This window comes from Cetorhinus maximus, chromosome 12 (genome assembly GCF_964194155.1).
Source record: "Cetorhinus maximus chromosome 12, sCetMax3.hap1.1, whole genome shotgun sequence".
Lineage (NCBI taxonomy): Eukaryota > Metazoa > Chordata > Chondrichthyes > Lamniformes > Cetorhinidae > Cetorhinus > Cetorhinus maximus.
The window spans coordinates 1,737,804-1,758,980 of NC_135890.1; the positions used below are offsets into that span (position 1 = coordinate 1,737,804).

General features: G+C 42.7%; 1 protein-coding gene across 4 annotated transcripts in view; it reads right to left on the reverse strand.

Moving 5' to 3' along the window:
- The window catches only part of LOC144687164 (semaphorin-3A-like), a 432,238-nt gene that overhangs the window by 203,801 nt on the left and 207,260 nt on the right, over window positions 1–21,177 (reverse strand). The window lies entirely within an intron of this gene.

The window sequence follows — 21,177 nt, forward strand, 5'->3', positions numbered from 1 at the left end:
AACAGGCCATGAGAGAGGGAAGTAGATTCCAGCCTAACTTTTAACTCCAGATTTATTAATTTTTGTATTTTAAACTGAATTTTAAATTGCACCAACATCTGTTAACGATATTTGAGCTCATGTCTCCGGACTATTTGTCTAGGTCTCTGGATTACTAGCCCAGTAAGATTAGCACTCCGCTACTGTCCCCCAACACCATCACCTCCAAGTTCCCCTTTAAGTCACTCACCATCCTGATTTGGAAATATATCACCGTTCCTTCACTGTCACTGGGTCAAAATCCTGGAACTCCCTCCCTAACAGCACTGTGGGTGTACCTACACCACATGGACTGCAGCGGTTCAAGAAGGCAGCTCACCACCACCTTCACAAGGGCAGCTAGGGATGGGCAATAAATGCTGGCCCAGCCAGTGAAGCCCACATCCCATGAATGAATTTTTAAAAATCTTAATTGAAAAATATTGTGGATACAGCAAATCTGAAATAAAAACAGAAAATGCTGGAAATACTCAGCAGGTTACAGCAGTTTCTGCAGAGAGAAACACGGTTAACATTTCAGGTCCGTGACCTTCCATCAGAACTGGGAAAAGTTAGAAAGGGAATAGGTTTTAGAGGAAGGGGTGGGTGGTGCAAAGATAGGATTAAAGTGAGGAGAGAATGAACGACAGAAGAGTTAGTCTTCCAAGGCTAAAGGGAATGGTGGTGGGGCCAGAAAAAAAGAAACCAAAGATATGCCCAGAGCTGCTGACTGAGGAAAAAACCGAAACAAGCAAAGAAAAGGAAACAAAATGGAACAGTGATTATTGTCTGAAATTGTTTTTTTAAAAAAGGTTATGCCAGGTTTGTTGCCCTCTTTTTATTGCAAACATACAGTTATTCAATATGGCAAAACAAATTCAAACATGCAAGTTTCCTACTTGTCTAGACTTAGTAATTTATCTCTGCTGATGTCCATCAACCAATAGTGAGTCCAATAGCTGCCAATACTGGCTTATATTTCAAACAGCTTCAAATCCTGTCAAAGCATACCCCTTCGCCAATAATGCAGTGGCAGTCAATACAATGCACTACCGCGGACTACCTGACACAGGGTAATAGGTTGAATGATCACATATATTGAATTTTCTCTAAAATATCATCAGTGTTTTTTAAAAATTACTTAATTGCAAATTGTCAATTTGGGTGCGATGATGTTTGTAACTAACCACTTCTTCGTTGTTACTCATTGACTTGTGAAAATGTAAAGTTTGTCACAAATTACTTCACATTGAGAGTGTTAAAAACCTTGTATTCCCACTCAATCTATGCAGTAGGTGCACAGCTACATACACAGGCTCTATTCTGGGACACTATAATTTTCCCCCAGTAATTTCTTATCCCCAATAATCTCTTATCAAGTATTTAATTTATAACTGATTCTCCACCTTACTCTGTGTGCCATTTTATCTGATCCTTGGCACATCCAGTTCAGATCCAGATTAATAGAAAACTGTTTAAAAACTTGTTTTAGTAAGAAAAGGAGAACTATTAATTCTTCTATAAACTAGCCAATTGAATCAATCTAAGTAAGTAGTTTTGCTACATTATCAGCAGGGTGGAATATGCTCAGATAATATATACATTCTCACTGTTGTGAGGTATTACCTCAGTTAAGGTTTTATAGTTGCAGGAGAATCCTTCACTGTTGTAGAGATTACCATGGAGATTGGAAGGCAACCAATTGAAACCACAGTAACATTTTTGCAATAACTTTACCTTATTTTTAATTTATCTATTTTGGGAACCTGCCACTATCTCAGCACAATCAGCAAAGCAAACACCGTGCACTGTGGAGTTTGATCCATATTTCTGTTGGATGTTTATAAGGCCACATCTCCTGAAAATCTGTGTAATTAAGGTCAAGGTACTTTGATTCTGTAAGACATAATTGATAGATGCAAACAGCACAGAAAAAGTCAATCTGGCCTATTGTATCTGCGCTGATTGTCTAATAGAGCCAACACTCTTCTTCGATCCTTTCCCTACATCCTTCTAGTTTATTTTTATTATGTAACAGTTAACAGGTTATAGCTTGAAAATTAATGTGAAAATAATATGAGCACCATTTTGACAGAGATGCTAACCTTTTGGGCAGAATTTAATGCCCTCCCCTGAACCGAGTTTGGTGGTGGGGGCAGCATTTAATCAGGTAAAAGGGTGGTGGGTGGGGAAGAGAAGGCTCATGGACCAAGGGTGGGGGACATGTCATGCAAGAAACTCACAAAACAAACCCTTTTGGGATTGCTTGTGGGCTTCTGAGGGCAGGGAGGACCTTGTTCAAAGACATTCAGAGTCCGATCAATGGACATAGAAACATAGAAAATAGGAGCAGGAGTAGGCCATTCGGCCCTTCGAGCCTGCTCCACCATTCATTATGATCATGGCTGATCATCCAACTCAATAGCCTGCTCCCACTTTCTCCCCATATCCTTTGCTCCCTTTCGCCCCAAGAGCTATATCTAACTCCTCCTTGAAAACATACAATGTTTTGGCCTCAACTACTTTCTGTGGTAGCGAATTCCACAGGCTCACCACTCTCTGGGTGAAGAAATTTCTCCTCATCTCAGTCCTAAATGGTCTACCCCGTATCCTCAGACTGTGACCCCTGGTTCTGGACTCCCCCACCATCAGGAACATCCTTCCTGCATCTACCCTGTCTAGTCCTGTTAGAATTTTATAGGTTTCTTTGCGATCCCCCTCATTCTTCTGAACTCCAGCGAATATAATCCTAACCGACTCAATCTCTCCTCATATGTCAGTCCCGCCATCCCAGGAATCAGTCTGGTAAACCTTTGCTGCACTCCCTCTAGATAGGGAGCCCAAAACTGCACACAATATTCCAGGTGTGGTCTCACCAAGGCCCTGTACAATTGCAGCAAGACATCCCTGTACCTGTACTCGATTCCCCTGGCTATGAAGGCCAACATATCATTTGCCTTCTTTACCGCCTGCTGCACCTGCATGCTTACCTTCAGTGACTGGAGTATGAAGACACCCAGGTTTCGTTGCATATTCCCCTCTCTCAATTTATAGCCATTCAGATAATAATCTGCCTTCCTGTTTTTGCTACCAAAGTGGATAACCTCACATTTATCCACAATACACTGCATCTGCCATGCATTTGCCCACTCACTCAGCTTGTCCAAATCACACTGAAGCATCTCTGCATCCTCCTCACAGCTCACCCTCCCACCCAGCTTTGTGTCATTTGTAAATTTGGAGACATTACATTTAGTTCCCTCATCTAAATCATTAATATATATTGTGAACAGCTGGTGTCCCAGCACCGATCCCTGCGGTACCCCAATAGTCACTGCCATTCGGAAAAAGACCCGTTTATTCCTACTCTTTGTTTCCTGTCTGCCAACCAGTTTTCTATCCATCTCAATATACTACCCCCAATCCCATGCGCTTTAACTTTACACGCCAATCTCTTGTGTGGGACTTTGTTGAAAGCCTTCTGAAAGTCCAAATAAACCACATCCACTGGCTCCCCCTCATCAACTCTACTAGTTACATCCTCGAAAAATTCCAGTAGATTTGTCAAGCATGATTTCCCTTTTATAAATCCATGCTGCCTCTGTCCGATTCTGCCACTGTTTTCCACCTGCTCAGCTATTAAATCTTTTATAATGGACTCTAGAATTTTCCCCACTACCAACATCAGGCCGACTGGTCTATAATTCCCTGTTTTCTTTCTACCTCCCTTTTTAAATAGTGGGGTTACATTGGCTACCCTCCAATCTGTAGGAACTGTTCCAGAGTCTATAGAATCTCGGAAGATGACCACCAATGCATCCACTATGTCGAGAGCCACTTCCTTAAGTACTCTGAGATGTAGATTATCAGGCCCTGGGGATTTATCGGCCTTCAATCCCATCAATTTCCCCAACACCATTTCCCTACTAATACTAATTTCTTTCAGTTCCTCCCTCTCACTAAACCCTGTGTTCCCCAACATTTCTGGTATGTTATTTGTGTCCTCCTTTGTGAAGACAGATCCAAAGTATGTATTTAGTTGGTCAGCCATTTCTTTGTTCCCCGTTATAAATTCCCCTATTTCTGACTGTAAGGGACCTACATTTGTCTTCACCAAGCTTTTTCTCTTCACATACCTATAGAAACTTTTACAGCCAGTTTTTCTGTTCCCCGCAAGCTTACTCTCGTACTCTATTTTCCACTTCTTAATCAATCCCTTGGTCCTCCTTTGCTGAATTCTAAACTGCTCCCAATCCTCACACCTGTTGCTTTTCCTGGCCAATTTGCATGCCTCTTCCATGCATCTAATACTATCTTTAATTTCCCTTGTCAACCATGGTTTGGCCACCTTTCTTGTTTTACTTTTGCACCAGACAGGAATAAACAATTGTTGCAGTTCACCCATGCGCTCTTTGAACATTTGCCATTGCCTATCCACCGTCATCCCTTTAAGTAACGTTTCCCAATCCATCATAGCCAACTCGTGCCTCATACCATCGTAGTTTCCTTTATTAAGATTCAGGACCCTAGTCTCAGAATCAACTACATCACTCTTCATCTTGATGAAGAATTCTATCATATTATGGTCGCTCATCCCCAAGGGGCCTCACACAACTAGATTGCCAATTATTCCTTTCTCATTACACAATACCCAGTCTAGGTGGCCTGTTCTCTAGTTGGTTCCTCAATGTATTGATCCAGAAAACCATCCCATATACACTCCAGGAATTCCTCCTCTATGGTATTGTTACTAATTTGATTTGCCCAATCTATATGCAGATTAAAGTCACCCATAATTACAGATGTTCCTTTATTACATGCGTCTCTAATTTCCTGTTTAATGCCATTCCCAACATCACTACTACAGTTTGGGGGTCTATACACAACCCCACTAATGTTTTTTGCCCCTTAGTGTTTCTCAGCTCTACCCATACAGATTCCATATCGTCGGAGCTAATATCTTTCCTCACTATTGCTTTAATATTCTCTTTAGCCAGCAATGCAACTCCACTGCCTTTTCCTTTTTGTCTGTCCTTCCTAAATACTGAAGACCCCTGGATGTTCAGTTCCCATCCCTGGTCACCCATCATTGGGAAACGGGGTGAGAGGCCACTTTCCTTGCTGTGGAATCCCCTCCCCCTTTAACCCCCACCTCGTGATCCCCTGTCATTCATCTGTCACCTGGGTCCCTCAGCGATGGGTGCATTTTAGCAGTAGCCATCGCCTCCCGCTGGCAGTGCCGAGTAATGCACAGCTTCTGGCCTCTGATTTGCCAGCAGCTCAAAGCGGGACAGGATTTGCAGCCCCAAAATCCTTGATTCTGGAGAAGGCCCGTCGCTGCCCAGTTAAGTTCCTGGTTCGTATTTAATTCGGCAGGGCTTTCCAAAAATGGGTCTCTCGCTGGCTCACCAGCTGGTGAGTGAAACCCCCAAAACCTGCCTTAAAATCCACCTTTATTTCTAAGGCTCATATCGTTACATCAAATAACAGTGCACAATGTAGTGATGTTTGTAACTATAAACTGTATAATCTACAACGAGGTGCTACATGAGACTTGAGATGATTGGGCTACTTTCATCTTATTTAAATAAGGGTTAAACTAATTCAAAATAATTGTAAATGCAATTAATGATGTAAAGAAGTTTGTCTATTAATCTTTGGTAAAGTATTTCTGCTATTACAGTTTATCTTTAACTGAAAATTATCACCTCCCCTTCCACCTGGAACAAAACTCGAGGTTTTCTCACTGCTTCATGGCCAGGATTTTACGGCCCCGCCGCAACGTGTCTCTGTTCAGTTCGGAGGGACCGTAATATCCTGCGCGTGTCTCTGTTCAGTTCGGCGGGACCGTAATATCCTGCGCGTGTCTCTGTTCAGTTCGGCGGAACCGTAATATCCTGCGCGTGTCTCTGTTCAGTTCGGCGGGACCGTAATATTCTGCGCGTGTCTCTGTTCAGTTCGGCGGGACCGTAATATCCTGCGCGTGTCTCTGTTCAGTTCGGCGGAACCGTAATATCCTGCGCGTGTCTCTGTTCAGTTCGGCGGGACCGTAATATCCTGCGCGTGTCTCTGTTCAGTTCGGCGGGACCGTAATATCCTGCGCGTGTCTCTGTTCAGTTCGGCGGGACCGTAATATCCTGCGCGTGTCTCTGTTCAGTTCGGCGGGACCGTAATATCCTGCGCGTGTCTCTGTTCAGTTCGGAGGGACCGTAATATCCTGCACGTGTCTCTGTTCAGTTCGGCGGGACTGTAATATCCTGCGCGTGTCTCTGTTCAGTTCGGCGGGACCGTAATATCCTGCGGGTTGGAGGGGCCATAAAATCCTGGCTCACAGTTTCATTTTTTATTTGTTTCCAAGGATGCTCACACATGTTGTTCATCACATTTAGGGGAGGTGGTGATGTAATGGTATTGTCACTGGACTGCCATTCTAGTAGGGTGATGTCCTGGGGACCAGGGTTCAAATCCCACCACAGCAAATAATGGAATTTGAATTTAATTTAAAAAAATCTGGAGTTAAAAGTCTAATGATGACCATGAAACCATTGTCAATTGTTGTAAAAACCCATCTGGTTCACTAATGTCCTTTTAGAGAAGGAAATCTGCCGTCCTTACCTGGTCTGGCCTACATGTGACTCCAGATCCACAGCAATGTGGTTGGCTCTTAAAATGCCCTCTCCACATGGGTAATTAGGGATGGGCAATAAATGCTGGCCCAGCCACCGATACCCAAATCCCATGAATGAATAAAAAAACACATTCATCATCCTGGAAATTACTGAAGTGGATAAATACTTGACCTTCCTTTACAACATTCCTCTGACCATTATCCTAATACAGGCATTAATTCATTTATTTTAAATGTAATATTTAAAATAATATTAATTTATTTAATTTATATTATTAAATAATTTAAATAAAAAATATTCATTTTATATTAAAAAACGGAATGCAATGTAGGTTAAACATCCATATCAGCGACTAACTCCTTGGCCACTGCCTTTCATTGCACTAAGAGTTTTTCAAGTATGTTGACGTTTAATTCGGAGAAGCAGCGACCTTTCATCAGATAGAATTATAAAAGACCACAATTAAGATTTGAAACTTATTTTGTAAAATCAGCCTTGATTTATAATCTCAAAAATAAATACCTCATACCATATGGCATCTGCTTGCTTGTGTAATATAAGGAAGGAGGGGTGAAGAATCCTGATCTATTATTAGCATTATCCGGTAACGCGAGTACATTAGAATACAGGAATGGATGATGATGAGAATACATACAAGCATTCAATTACTTTGAAATCCTGATGAACCTTCATTAGGTTCAGAAGAACAGAACGGTTACTTGTAAGAAAAACTTGTGGATAGCAGTTATACCGGCAACGGCTACTCCAGAGATAAACTCCAACCTGCAAAATGATTTCAAAATGTTAGCAGGAGTTTTCGCTCAGGCATTCATTTGTAAACTATTACTGGGGTTATGACAGTGACCTTGAGTGTGAATAATACCCTTGGCTTTTGGCTCCAGGCTTTGTAACATATGCTGTTTAACTTCTGAAATCTTTGTAATAATAACATACTCATAAGCTAGCCCCAAGCTGCAGTCAATATCCGTGCAATCGTATATGACTAAAATGTTTTCATATGTGTATATTACAGCCAAAGTCCTTGATATTCAATTGAAACACAAATATGAGTACAGAAACCCTGTGGAGATGAAGGTAATTTGCAAAGTCCTGGTCTGTGTTGAGTTAGCTGATCTCAGCTGAGGTGGTGATAGGTGTTCGGCAATTGGCGTCAGCTTTATAAACTAAGACAGGCAGAATGCCAAAGGTTTCTGCTCCTAGTTGTTAAACAGTGATTCCGACTGGAAGTTGGTGGATGCTGAATGAAGGTCGGATCAGACTTAGCTTCAACATCCTCCCCTAGTTGAGTAGCTGCCAATGTACCTAAAAAATGTTATACGTTAGTAAGTCCCAATTGGCTGAATTAACCAAAGGGGTGATGGCCACTCATAGAATCTTACCCCACCTATTCAGGAGACGGAATGATAGAAGAAAAATTGTGGAAATATTTCAGTGCAAAACAGGGAAAAATTAATTCTGAATGTCGCATTTCTTTTAAGTATCTTACTGCAGAGAAATGGCACAATGTAAGGGAGCCTCAATTCTCTGTACCGGAGATTGGTGGGATGTAAAATTAGAGCCAGGTTCTTTATATGCTCCTTTCATTCTGAATACCGTCACATTGAGCTGCCTGAGACAAGCTGTTTCCCCACTGGGCTTGGAACAGGAGGAAATTTAGAGATCAAGTCACCAAGTAACATTTTATAGCAGCTTTTTGTCAAAGAGTATTTCTGGAAGCAAGTTGCCTGTGTTCTCCCTCGGGGCAGTGGAAGACGAATAAGGAGAGAACCTAGAGGGGCACTCCTTCCCAAAAAACACTTTACAGTGTACAAGGAGTTAATACTCTGATGTGACAACACTACTTAAAAATTGGAAGTCTTAAGAACCAAAATCTGCAGTGTGCCCTCCCAGCTTTAGACCTGCTGCTCTCATAACCTGAATGGATTATTAGTAGCAGGATGTTTACATCGAGGATGTAGTTAGTTCAGTGTTCATTTCAAGAGAAGAAACTTTAACTTTTATTCTTTGGCTTTTGGAGTAATGTTTTGAAAGAAGCAGGTGGCCCTTATGCGGATTTTTTAAACCTGGCGAACAATTAAAAGACCATTAGTGACAAGCTGTAGAAAATAAATCCTTTTCAGTCCAATTTGTGCTCCACCAGCAAAGGAAAGTGGATCCTCTCTTGCAGTCTGGTTCCTAATCCTTGGAAAAGGCCATTTTAAAACAAGTTAATTCAATTAAAAGCTCATTCTTGCACAAATCATCTCACAGAAGGCCTACTTCCAAATTACCAACAAAGACACGGGTTAAAAATCACTTTCAAACTCACATCGTAATCGTTAAATATGTGTTCCTGTTTAAACTATCTTTTACGGGATCTCAATGAGGTAAAGTACCTGTCTCCCTTTCTAGCATCATATTGATATCAGGCTGAACTCACCTACCACTTGGCGACTCCTCTTTGAGGGTTCTTGCATTTGATCTTTGGAACACATGCCATAAAAATGCAAGACTAAGAGAAGCCACTCATCTTATTAAACTGCCCTATTCCGGTCCATCTCAGAACAAACAGAAATAGTTAGCTTCTTCCTCCCTCTGATCACTCATGGAGCCACACTGAAAGAGGCAAGAAGCCTGAAGCTCAAGCCTGTCCAAGCCTTTCCCCAGCACAAGGGACTGGCAGTGGGTGCCCTCTGTCGGACAATAAAAGGAGGAAGTTATTGTAAACTAAGATAAAAGCAAAAAACTGCGGATGCTGGAAATCCAAAACAAAAACAAAAATACCTGGAAAAACTCAGCAGGTCTGACAGCATCTGCGGAGAGGAACACAGTTAACGTTTCGAGTCCGTATGACTCTTCAACAGAACTAAGGAAAAATAGAAGAGAGGTGAAATATAAGCTGGTTTAAGGGGGGGGCGGGTAGAGCTGGATAGAGGGCCAGTGATAGGTGGAGATAACTAAAAGATGTCATAGACAAAAGGACAAAGAGGTGTTGAAGATGGTGATATTATCTAAGGAATGTGATAATAAAGGTACAGATAGCCCTAGTGGGGGTGGGATGGGGGTAAGGGATCGAAATAGGCTAAAAGGTAGAGATAAAACAATGGATGGATACATTTAAAAATAATGGAAATAGGTGGGAAAAGAAAAATCTATATAAATTATTGGTAAAAAGGGGAATCGGAAAGGGGGTGGGGATGGAGGAGAGAGTTCATGATCTGAAGTTGTTGAACTCACTATTCAGCCCGGAAGGCTGTAAAGTGCCTAGTCGGAAGATGAGGTGCTGTTCCTCCAGTTTGCGTTGAGCTTCACTGGAACAATGCAGCAGGCCAAGGACGGACATGTGGGCATGAGAGCAGGGTGGAGTGTTGAAATGGCAAGTGACAGGGAGGTCTGGGTAATGCTTGTGGACAGACCGAAGGTGTTCCGCAAAGTGGTCACCCAATCTGCGTTTGGTCTCTCCAATGTAGAGGAAACCGTATTGGGAGCAGCAAATCGCTGCAATTGGGAACTGCTGCTCCCGCTGAGTTTTTCGAGGTATTTTTGTTTTTATTGTAAACTAAAATGGACTTAGCATGGCCTGATAATGACGCAATAAGGTTAATAGTTTAGCCATGCTAAAGCCTTGTCCATCAACTCTTAACCTGTCCATTCAGTGGGCTAATGTTGGAAAGCACCATGGTCATCAGTTTTAAATGTTGCTTTGACGCTTTGGACAATAAATTCTGCACGTCTTGTGTGGAATTAAATACCGTTATGAGACTGAATTTTACCTGAGAACAATTTCAATAGCTGACTTTACAATGTGGTTGACTCTTAAATGGCCTCTGAAGTAGGGCAGTTAGGGATGGGCAATACATGCTGGCCTAGCCAGCGACGCCCACATCCCATGAACAAATTAGAAAATAAATTAATTAATCAATTAAAGAGTATTGCATTTGCAGGTTTCTGATGCCATTTCCATTTTACACTTTATAATCAGAAACTCAGGAAGCAGCAACTTTATTTCATTTCTGTAAGAGCCAAATTATTAACAATATTAATTATTCAAAGGGGACAATTTTAACGTAATCCATCCTTTGGGGATGTTGAAGCCTGTTGAAGTCAATGGAGGACACTATGTAGTGGGGAGTAAAGCCAATGTTCCACCCAATCCTGTGGGATATTTGTTTGCCAAGTTAAGATAAAGTTGCCCCATAAAGGTCCAGCTTTCTATTGTTTTCATTAACATTATTGGAAAAATGTGTTTTCCTTCTATATTATCTTTTGGACAGCTCATAAACACGTTGGAATTTTGAGTCAGTGGCCACACTAGACTCCTTCTACGCTTCCTTTGCTGTGAACTTGAAGAATTGTATTTTTGATTAACATAGACACTAAATCTATGATCATGCCAATATTTCTTGTAATATGAACTCATATCTACTGGGATTTATACTGAGACAGTGTTAGCTGATTTATTATATAGCCCATAACAATCATGGAGAAGTGGAGAATATATTCATCTTCTCCTGGTCACTTAAAGCATAAATCCTAGAACTGAGAGACTAATACTTTAAAAATAATGGCCAGGCTTCTTCTGAGTGTTTTAACAATGAGCTGTCAGCCTTTGTCATCATTACTCCTCTGAAACTGATCATATCTTCAGAATTTAGTGCAGGCGCAGATTAACACGCAATTCCTGAAGTTGCAATCTGACACTCACTGCCCCGACACAGGCAGCTGCCCCACCACCAGCCTTCCACACCCCCAACCCCCACTACCCCGCAGAACTGGAAATCAGTGAAATCCATTGCTATGTTGAGAAATTTCCCTTTTCTATTCTTGTATTATTCACACCTTGTTTAATCAGGTGAAGCTGGATTTATAATGGTGATTTGAGTAATAACCAAATCTGAACAACAGATCTAGCCCTGAAAAAATCATTTCATATTTATGGAGCATTGTTAAATTTCACTATTAAGGTTATTTACTAGATTTTTAAAAAACTATTCGTTTGAAATAATTTTTTTAAATAGTATTTATCGTCACACTTCAGCTTCTGCCTTCACCCCATGGGTGCATCCCAATCTTTATTTTGTTCTATGTAAAAAAAAATTAAAGTGAATCTTTTTTAATTATTCATGAGATGTGGGCTTCTCTGGCTGGGCCAGCATTTATTGCCCATCCCCAATTGCCCTTGAGAAGGTGGTGGTGAGCTGCCCTCTTGAACCGCTGCAGTCCATGTGGTGTAGGTACAGCCACAGTGCTGTTAGGAGGGAGTTCCAGGATTTTTACCCAGCGACAATGAAGGAATAGCGATATATTTCTAATCAGGATGGTGAATGACTTGGAGGGAAACTTCCAGGTGGTGGTGTTCCCATTATACTGCTACCTTTGTTCTTCTAGATGGTAGCGGTCGTGGGTTTGGAAGGTGCTGTCTAAGGAGCCTTGGTGAGTTTCTGCAGTGCATCTTGTAGATGGTACACACTGCTGCCACTGTGCGCCGGTGGTGGAGGGAGTAAATGTTTGCGGATGGGGTACCAATCAAGTGGGATGCGTTGTTCTAGATGGTTTCAAGCTTCTTGAGTGTTGTGGGAGCTGCACCGATCCAGGCAAGTGCGGAGTATTCCATCACACTTCTGACTTGTGCCTTGTGGACAGGCTTTGGGGAGTCAGGAGGTGAGTTACTCACCACAGGATTCCCAGCCTCTGACCTGTTCTTGTAGCCACAGTATTTATATGGCTGGTCCAGTTCAATTTCTGGTCAAGGGTAATCCCCGGGATGTTGATAGTGGGGGATTAAGCAATGGTAATGCCATTGAACATCAAGGGATGATGGTTAGATTCTCTCTTGTTGGAGATAGTTGCTGTCTGACACTTGTGTTGCTTGCTACTTGTCAGCCCAAGTCTGGATATTGTCCAGGTCTTGCTGTATTTGGACATGGACTGCTTCAGTATCTGAGGAGTTACAAATGGTGCTCAACATTGTGCAATCATCAGCGAACATCCCCACTTCTGACCCTATAATGGAAGGAAGGTCATTGATGAAGCAGCTGAAGATGGTTGGGCCAAGGACACTACCCTGAGGAACTTCTGCAGTGATGTCCTGGAGCTGAGATGACTGACCTCCAGCAACCACAACCATCTTCCTTCGTGCTAGATATGACTCTAAACAGCAGAGAGTTTTCCCCTGATTGGCTCCAGTTTTGCCAGGGCTCCTTGATACCACACTCGGTCAAATGCGGTCTTGATGTCAGTCATTCTTACCTCACCTGATTGAGGCTTTTCATTTCCTGGTTTGCTGTCTGTGAGAATTCTTTAATGGGATTGGTTGCTTGGACAGCTTGATGACATCAATGCAATTCCTTGCTGAGAACCCCCGTTACAGTGAGAGGGGGTAAGTTTCCCACCAATGAGGTCACTGGAACTCTGAGCAATTCTTTCTTTGAGGTCAGTGGCGAGTGTTTTTCCTCCATCGCTGATACAAAATCCAAGTCAGTGTTGCACTAAACCAACACTCTGCATATTCCCTAATGCTTTTACAACATTATAACAGCATCTATTTGTTTAACTATTGTCAGGAATATGGTAATTTTGATAAGACCACATTTCCCGCCCTTCTCTGGTTTTCCTAAGATGATAGTGATGTGTTGTGTTGTTAAACCACTATTGTCCTTGTAGAATCAATATCCTGGAATTCTCTACCCAGCACCATTCCATTCGTAATGCATGAGACGTGCTCTGTGTTTACCTCCCAAGGTGAGACCTCAATACTCAAGGCAGGGTTGTGGCAAAATGGCAAAATAAATTCAGACTAACTATAATGCTGGATATTTACCTCTTAACCGACCTCACTATAACAGATTATCTAGTCATTATCACATTGCTGTTTGTTTCTGCACCTTGCTGTGCAGATATTGGCTGCTCTGTTTCCTTCATTACAACAGTAACTACACTCCAATAGTACTTCATTGGCTGAAAAGCTCTTTGGGATGTCCTCAGGTTGTAAAATGCAAGTCTTTCTTTTTTTCTGGATGGCTTTCTGAAAAATTCCAATTCCTGCATCTTATCTTTCACAAGCTACTGTATGAATATGGGCATGCCAGGGGGCTCAACAGCCAGGAAAGCAGGATTGGTCACACGCATTAAGTTGCCAAGCATTTCTCAGGCATAGCTGCACCCACATGGTAATAATTCCAGGAAATGTCTTCTTAGAGTCTGGGTTATCAGAGCTGGGAGCAGAACTGTAAATGAATCTACTTTAAGGTCACCTGCTGCTTTAATAGACCATAAGGCTGGCACAGCATGTGACAGTACCAGTCAGCTGCAGTCTCATCCCGCACATGGGACTTCCTTTGTCATCATTTTTGTCTGTCACTCCTTAATCTCTTATGTCTACAGCCTTACCATAGATCTCTGCTAGGTTAAAATGCCTTGTGAAAGGTTTTCACAAATTTGCCCCCAAATGTGAACCTTCATGTTAATGTTTCCATACCTTTGAATTTCACTTAAAGATGAATTTCCTCTCCTGGCACTAATGAGCTCTTCACATGCTTGACCTTGTTTATACCTGTGTTTATGATTAATGAACTAACTGATGAAACTTGAGTGCTGTTAATACATCACCACTCAGGTAGATTGATCAACATTTCTTAACCTTTTAACACAAGCTGTACCAGATGAGAAATATTTTCGCTACAATCTGTTAACTCAATGTAATTAATCTTATTCTGCCCAACCCCAATATGCACAAACTGCCTACAGTGCAAAGCATTTTGTATTTTATCATCTACATGGACAATAGTTATGATGTCGATCAGAAGTGAAATAAGGTACCCTCCATGTCTGCAACCCTGCTACTTGAAACAGAGTACAACCGCGACTGAATTAGATGTGATAATACTCACTACACCATTAGATAGTCAAAGGGCTCCCATTGAGCAAAATTCAACAACAGCTGGGGAGAGGAACCATGTTTGAATCGACAATATAAGAATTCATTTGATTGACCCATTCATAAATGGTGCCTATGCAAGGGCAAGACTCCACACATTGAGGTCACAGGAAGGACAATATGACAGGGTCAGGGAGGGAATCTATACAAATCAGGGCAAGACATGAAAACACAATTGGCGTTCTTCCATTGTTCATCCTTGTCATGTTTAACAAGTACGAAGAGTGACGCAGCCATTTTGATTGATATGAAAGGTTTGGCATGTTACAGATAGACACTGCACCGCTTTGTGCAACGTTTTTAATGAAGGAACTGCCATTGAAATAATAATCATGATTAATGGATTTTACAATATTGGGTCATGCTTTGTGCTAACTGTTGTTAGACTGTGGTCTAATGAAGTGTTCTGTTCCAAGAATAATGGATTATCTGAAAACTTGTGGAGAATACATGCAAATCACTGAATTGTGAGATAACAGGAACAATCGGATATAAAGATGACAGAACTCAGTGTCATTAGTAAGAATGAAGTATGGTTCTAGAATAGTAAAAACCCAGTTTTTAAATAACTTGCTTAGCTCAAGAAAAATCAACAACTTTAACTCAATGACGTGGAAAAGTTTTAAGACAATATGATCCACAATGGGAGGGGAACAGGGGAGGAGATTTAACATCTGCCTGAGATGGGGGAAGTGGGGAAGGTGAGTTCAGGACAGCTGTGCCCACGGACTTAGGATAGCCAGCTCAGCGGGGCCAGGCTTCATTCTAATGTTGCCAGTAAGATGTAGATGACCAAATGTTTGTCCAGCAGCAGCTGCTGGGTAGTGTGAGGGCGAGAAATTGGCCAGTTCCCAAATACAGTGTCAGTCTTGGAGGAGGTGGAGATTGAGAACAGGCCAATGGCATTGTACTCGTAAGCCAGAAGGAATACTTGCCAGATTCCCAGTTGGTAGACTCAACTTTTGGAGCATTACCAGAGTATGAGGTACACATTTGTACCTGACAATTGAAAATAGGGTCCTTCAACTGGTGTGTGCCCCAATTTGCTTTATCTAAGCAACCATATGCAGAAAAACAGGAGGCATGTTCTGATCCTTTAACAGGACTGGCTAAAATTTACATTGGGCTGGCATTAGATGGGATTGTACGACAGAGGAACCCCCCACTCCCAACCCTAATCCCCACCCCCATCTTCATCCCCACCCCCCCACCCCCCACCCCCATGCCCAACAATATTCAACTGCTGACTTCCCAACAGCAGCCATGAAATGGGTGGGCCGCGATTGAAAATTGGCCTGAATATGTTCAGGGTCATTGTTTGCTCTGAAAATATTTTATCTTTGCTCTTAAATAGACTGCAGGAGGCTGCTGAAAATACCACATGAAGAACAGCGCCATGTTGTACGTCCTGTAAAGCCTGTGAGTCCCTCGCAGCATTTTCCATGGTTAGTGCTATTTCCATGGCGCACCTCAAACCAATGTTGATTTCTGCGAGTAAACAGCGCTGAATGGCGTAGTCGTGAACTCCACAAACTAATCGGTCCCGCAGCAGATCAGTGAGCATGTCTCTGAAGTCGTAGTGCTCAGTAACTGCTTCAATTTCACAACATGGGTTATGATGGACTCTCCCGGGGCACTTACTCTGGAGATAAACTTAAACCTCTGCATTATTGCAGATGGCTTTGGCTGGAAATGCATTTTCATGAGGTCCACTAATTCATTAAAGGACTTAGAATTGGGTGAGTTCAGGCCATCAGACTGTGGATGAGATTGTATGTCTTGCTGCCACATTCACTGAAACGATTGCTTTCTGCATTCCCTCCGCAGTAATTTCGACCCCCACGAAATAAAATCCGAGGCGCTCTACATACTGGCTCCATTCTTTCATAGTCATGTCATGAGGATTAATTCTGTTGAGGTGTGGTATGACTGGTGAGTATACTTTTCCTTTTTCCTTAAGATCTGATGTACTCACATTCACAAGGTGAGGTGCAGAGTAGGAGCTACCTTACCCTCGTTGCCAATTGTAATGACTTGACGGAGTGGACAGGTTACTAATTGAACCAGGTAACTTTACTACAGAGAGCTTTTCAGAAGCTACATACTTGGACCAGGTCCTCGACTAGAAAGCCACACCCCCTGATTACCCATACTTAGGGCTCGTTGGTCGGAGTCTCCAAGAACAATCATGTGACCCCTGATAGACAGTAGGGAGAACTATACCTTCAATTACTACAATGGCTGACCTGGTTGTGATCTCAACTCCACTTTCCTGTCTGCCCCCATAACCATTGAGTCCCATGCCTAACAAAAATATGTTTTACCCAGGTTTGAATAAATTCAATGACCCAACCTCCACTGTTTGCAGTGCAAGGGAATTCCATAGACTGACAATCCTCTGAAGGAAAAGATTCTCCTCATCTCCATCTTAAAAAGGAGTCCCCTAGTTCTGGTTTCTCCCTCAAGAGGAAATACCCTCTGAGTATCCACCCAGTCAATTCCCCTAAGGATCTTATATTTCACTAAGATCACCTCTCATTGTTCTAAATGCAACGGGTATAGACCCAATCTGTTCAACCTTCATCCTTCATCCCAGGAATGAGTTGAGCCTACACTGCTCTCCTATCTTTCTGTCACCAGCAAACATGGATACAGTGAATAGTTGGGGTCCCAACACAGATCCTTGTGAAACACCATGGCCAGGATTTTATGGCCCCCCCCCACCCCAGCGGGATATTACGGCCCCGCCAAACTGAATGGAGATTTAAATGGCTCGCTGTATCCACCAGGGGGAGACACACTGTGGTGGGGCCATAAAATCCTGGCCCATGAGGCACATCTTGTCAATCCAAGCACCTGTCCAATATGACCACTCTGTCTCCGCTCATCTCCGAACTAGGCCAATAATTTGTCCTCAATACCATGAGCATCAACTTTAGCTGACAATCTTACACGACTTTAACGAAAGAAGGGCATTTTAGTTTCAGAGATTTACTGTAATAGAGCTTTACTTGGGTGGGTGCTTTTATTCAGATGTCTTTTCTTAGGCATTTTAGAAATGCTAACTAGTTTTGATCTTCAGGGCAGTATATTGTCCTCCTCGGGCAGATGTGCGCCCTACCCAGACGAGTGTGAAATGACACGCGATGGCGTCGGACGAGTGACCTGATGTCATCACACACTCGCGCGATATTCCGGCTGGCGGGCGTGCGCGGGAGTCAGCTGTGTGCCCACCGACAATTAAGTGGCCAATAAGGCCCTCGATGAAGCAATTGATTCAAACATTTTGCCCGCCCGTCCATCCATTCTGTTGGCGGGCGGGCGAAAAGGCCAAGCGGCCTTTGCATTTTTGGCGAAACCTCATCCACAGGCGGGATGAGGTTTCAACCAGCGATTTAAAAAAAAATAAAACCTTTTAACACTCATATTAAACATATCACTGCTCATGACTGAGTCACATGAGGGGACATGTTTTCATTATTTTTAACCTCTATTTTTTGTTTTAAAAATGTTCAGCTCCCTGGGGGCAGCTCTGTGCCTCAGGGAGCATTTACTGTGCGCACCCCTGCTCATGCGCAAACATCCGTGCTCGCTCTCCTCCCGCCCCCACCCCGGCAGCGCTGCAATGCATGTTTTATGCTGGCTGGCCGTTAATTGGCCAGCTAGCGTGAAATGGCGGTCAGAGCCCGATCGACTCCCAGGCCCACCAGCCGAGCCCGCCCAACCACTGGAAAATCCTGGCCTCAATTTCAATAACATAATTCACTGTAACACAAGACTAAACAGCTCAGAAATCAAGACATTATTTAAATAAAACTATCGTATCATTTCACTTTTTTAAAATATGGGTGAAATATTTCAAAGGGAGAATTGTTGTGGAGATTTATCACATTGAATCTGCTTTGAGAGTCTCAAGATGCATTCCATCCTGCACAATCTGTTTTTTGTTGTAAATTAAGTAAATATTTTTAAAATTGATTAAACAGAACCATTCAGTGTTCAACTTGTCATGAGATAATGAAAAAAAGCTGTGCTGGCATTCAGTTTGAAGTGCTCACTTCAGTCGCAATCTTCAATAGTCAGCACGGTCACTTCTGGAAGAGTCACGTTTTCATTCTGCACAGAACAATACGGTGCTATTGATAATCTATTGGAGATTGTAGCTGACTTGGAATAGGTAAACATCTCACATTTTATACTAGCATAGTTTCTTTTCATTCAATATAAAGAGCTTTGGTAGGCAAAATAGTTTTCTTTCATGCTGATGGTTTTGTTAGGCTTTCTTTATTGAGACTGAGGAAGAACTCTTCCCCTAGAGTTGGCTAACATGCTATGTTGTTCATCATTTGATTACATTCCCCTTACTCTGGCACAGATTTTCTTTGGCTCAGCATCTTTTGTTCACAACAAGCCAGGCTTTAACTATTTAGATCAAAACTGGGGCTTGGGCCTCCACTGAGCAAGTGCAGATCCTTCCTTGTTCCACAGGTCGTAAAATCAGAAGGAGGCAATTCAGTCCTGAAAGCCTGTTCTGCCATTCAATGAGTTCATGGCTGATCTGCAACCTAATTCCATATAGGCTTTCCCCCATATCCCTCAATACTTTTGGTTAACAAAAATCTATCAATGTCAAATTTAAATTGATCTAGCATCAATTGCCATATGCAGTAGGGAGTTCCAAACCTCTACCACCTTTTGTATGAAGAAGTGTTTCCTAATTTTATTCCTGCAAGATCTACTTTTTAAACTATATCCTCTAGTCCTAGACACCACAAAAGTGAAAATAGTTTCTCTCTACCTATCCCATCTGTTCCCCTTCATATCTTGAAAACTTTGTTCAAATCACCTCTTAACCTTTGAAGTTCCTGAGAATACAACCCTAGTTTTTAGCCTTTACTAATAATGTAGCCCCTGGAATCCTTGGATCATTCAGACAAAACTTTGCTATACTCCCTCCAAAGCCAATATATCCTTTCTAATGTGTGGTGCTTAGAACTGCTCTCAGCAAGTCCAGATGTGGTCTAACCAGTATTTTATTTAGCTGAAGCACAACTTTTACACCCTTGTGTTTAGCCCTGTCGACCCTGCAAAGTCCTCCTTACTAACATCTGGGCCAAAACTGGGAGAGTTGTTCCACAGACTAGTCAAGCAACAACCTGACATAGTCATCCTCACGGAATCATACCTTACAGACAATGTCCCAGACACCACCATCACCATCCCTGGGTATGTCCTGTCCCACCAACAGGACAGGCTCAGCAGAGGTGGTGGCACAGTGGTATACAGTCAGGAGGGAGTTGCCCTGGGAGTCCTCAACATTGGACCCCATGAAGCCTCATGGCATCAGGTCAAACATGAAAAGGAAACCTCCTGCAGGTTACCACGTACAGCCCTCCCTCAGCTGATGAATCAGTGCTCCTCCATGTTGAACATCACTTGGAGGAAGCACTGAAGGTGGCAAGGACACAGAATGTACACTGGGTGGGGGACATCAATGTCCATCACCAAGAGTGGCTCGGTAGCAACAATACTGACCAAGCTGGCCAAGTCCTAAAGGACATAGCTGCTCAACTGGGTCTGCGGCAGGTGGTGAGGGAACCAACAAGAGGGGAAAAATCTACGTGACCTTGTCCCCACTAATCTACCTGTTGCTGATGCATCTGTCCATGACAGTATTGATTGGAGTGACCACACCACAGTCCTTGTGGAGACAAAGTTCCGTCTTCATATTGAGGATACCTTCCACATTATTAGAAGGGATATATTTTAAACAGATCTAGCAACTCAAAACTGGGCATCCATGAGGCACTGTGGGCCATCAGGAACAACAGAATTGTACTCAACCACAATCTGTAAACTCATGGAATGACATAACCCCCACTCTACCATTACCATCAAGCCAGGGAATCAATCCTGGTTCAATGAAGGGTGCAGGAGAGCATGCCAGGAGCAGCACCAGGCACACCTAAAAATGAGGTGTCAACCTGGTAAGGCTACAACACAGGACTACTTGCATGCAAAACAGCATAAGCAGCAAGTGATAGACAGAGCTAAGCGATTCCACAACCCAACAGATCAGTTCTAAGCTTTGCAGTCCTGCCACATCCAGTCATGAATAGTGGTGGACAATTAAATAACTCACTGGAGGAGGAGTTTCCACAAATATCCCCATCCTCAACGATGGGGGACTCCAGCACATCAGTGCAAAAGATAAGGCTGAAGCATTTGTAGCCATCTTCAGCCAGAAGTGCTGAGAGGATGATACACCTCAGCCTCCTCTGGAGGTCCCCAGCATCACAGATGCCAGTCTTCAGCCAATTTGATTCACTCCACGTGATATCAAGAAATGACTGAAGGCACTGGATACTGCAATGGCTGTGGACTCTGACAATATTCCAGCAGTAGTACTGAAGACTTGTGATCCAGAACTAGCCATACCCCTAGCTACGTTGTTCCAGTGCAGCTAGAACACAGGCATCTACCCAGCAATGTGGAAAATCTCCCAGGCATATCGTATCCACAAATAGCGGGTCAAAACCAACCCGAACAATTACTACCCTCTTAGTCTACTTTCAATCAGAAATAAAGTGAAAG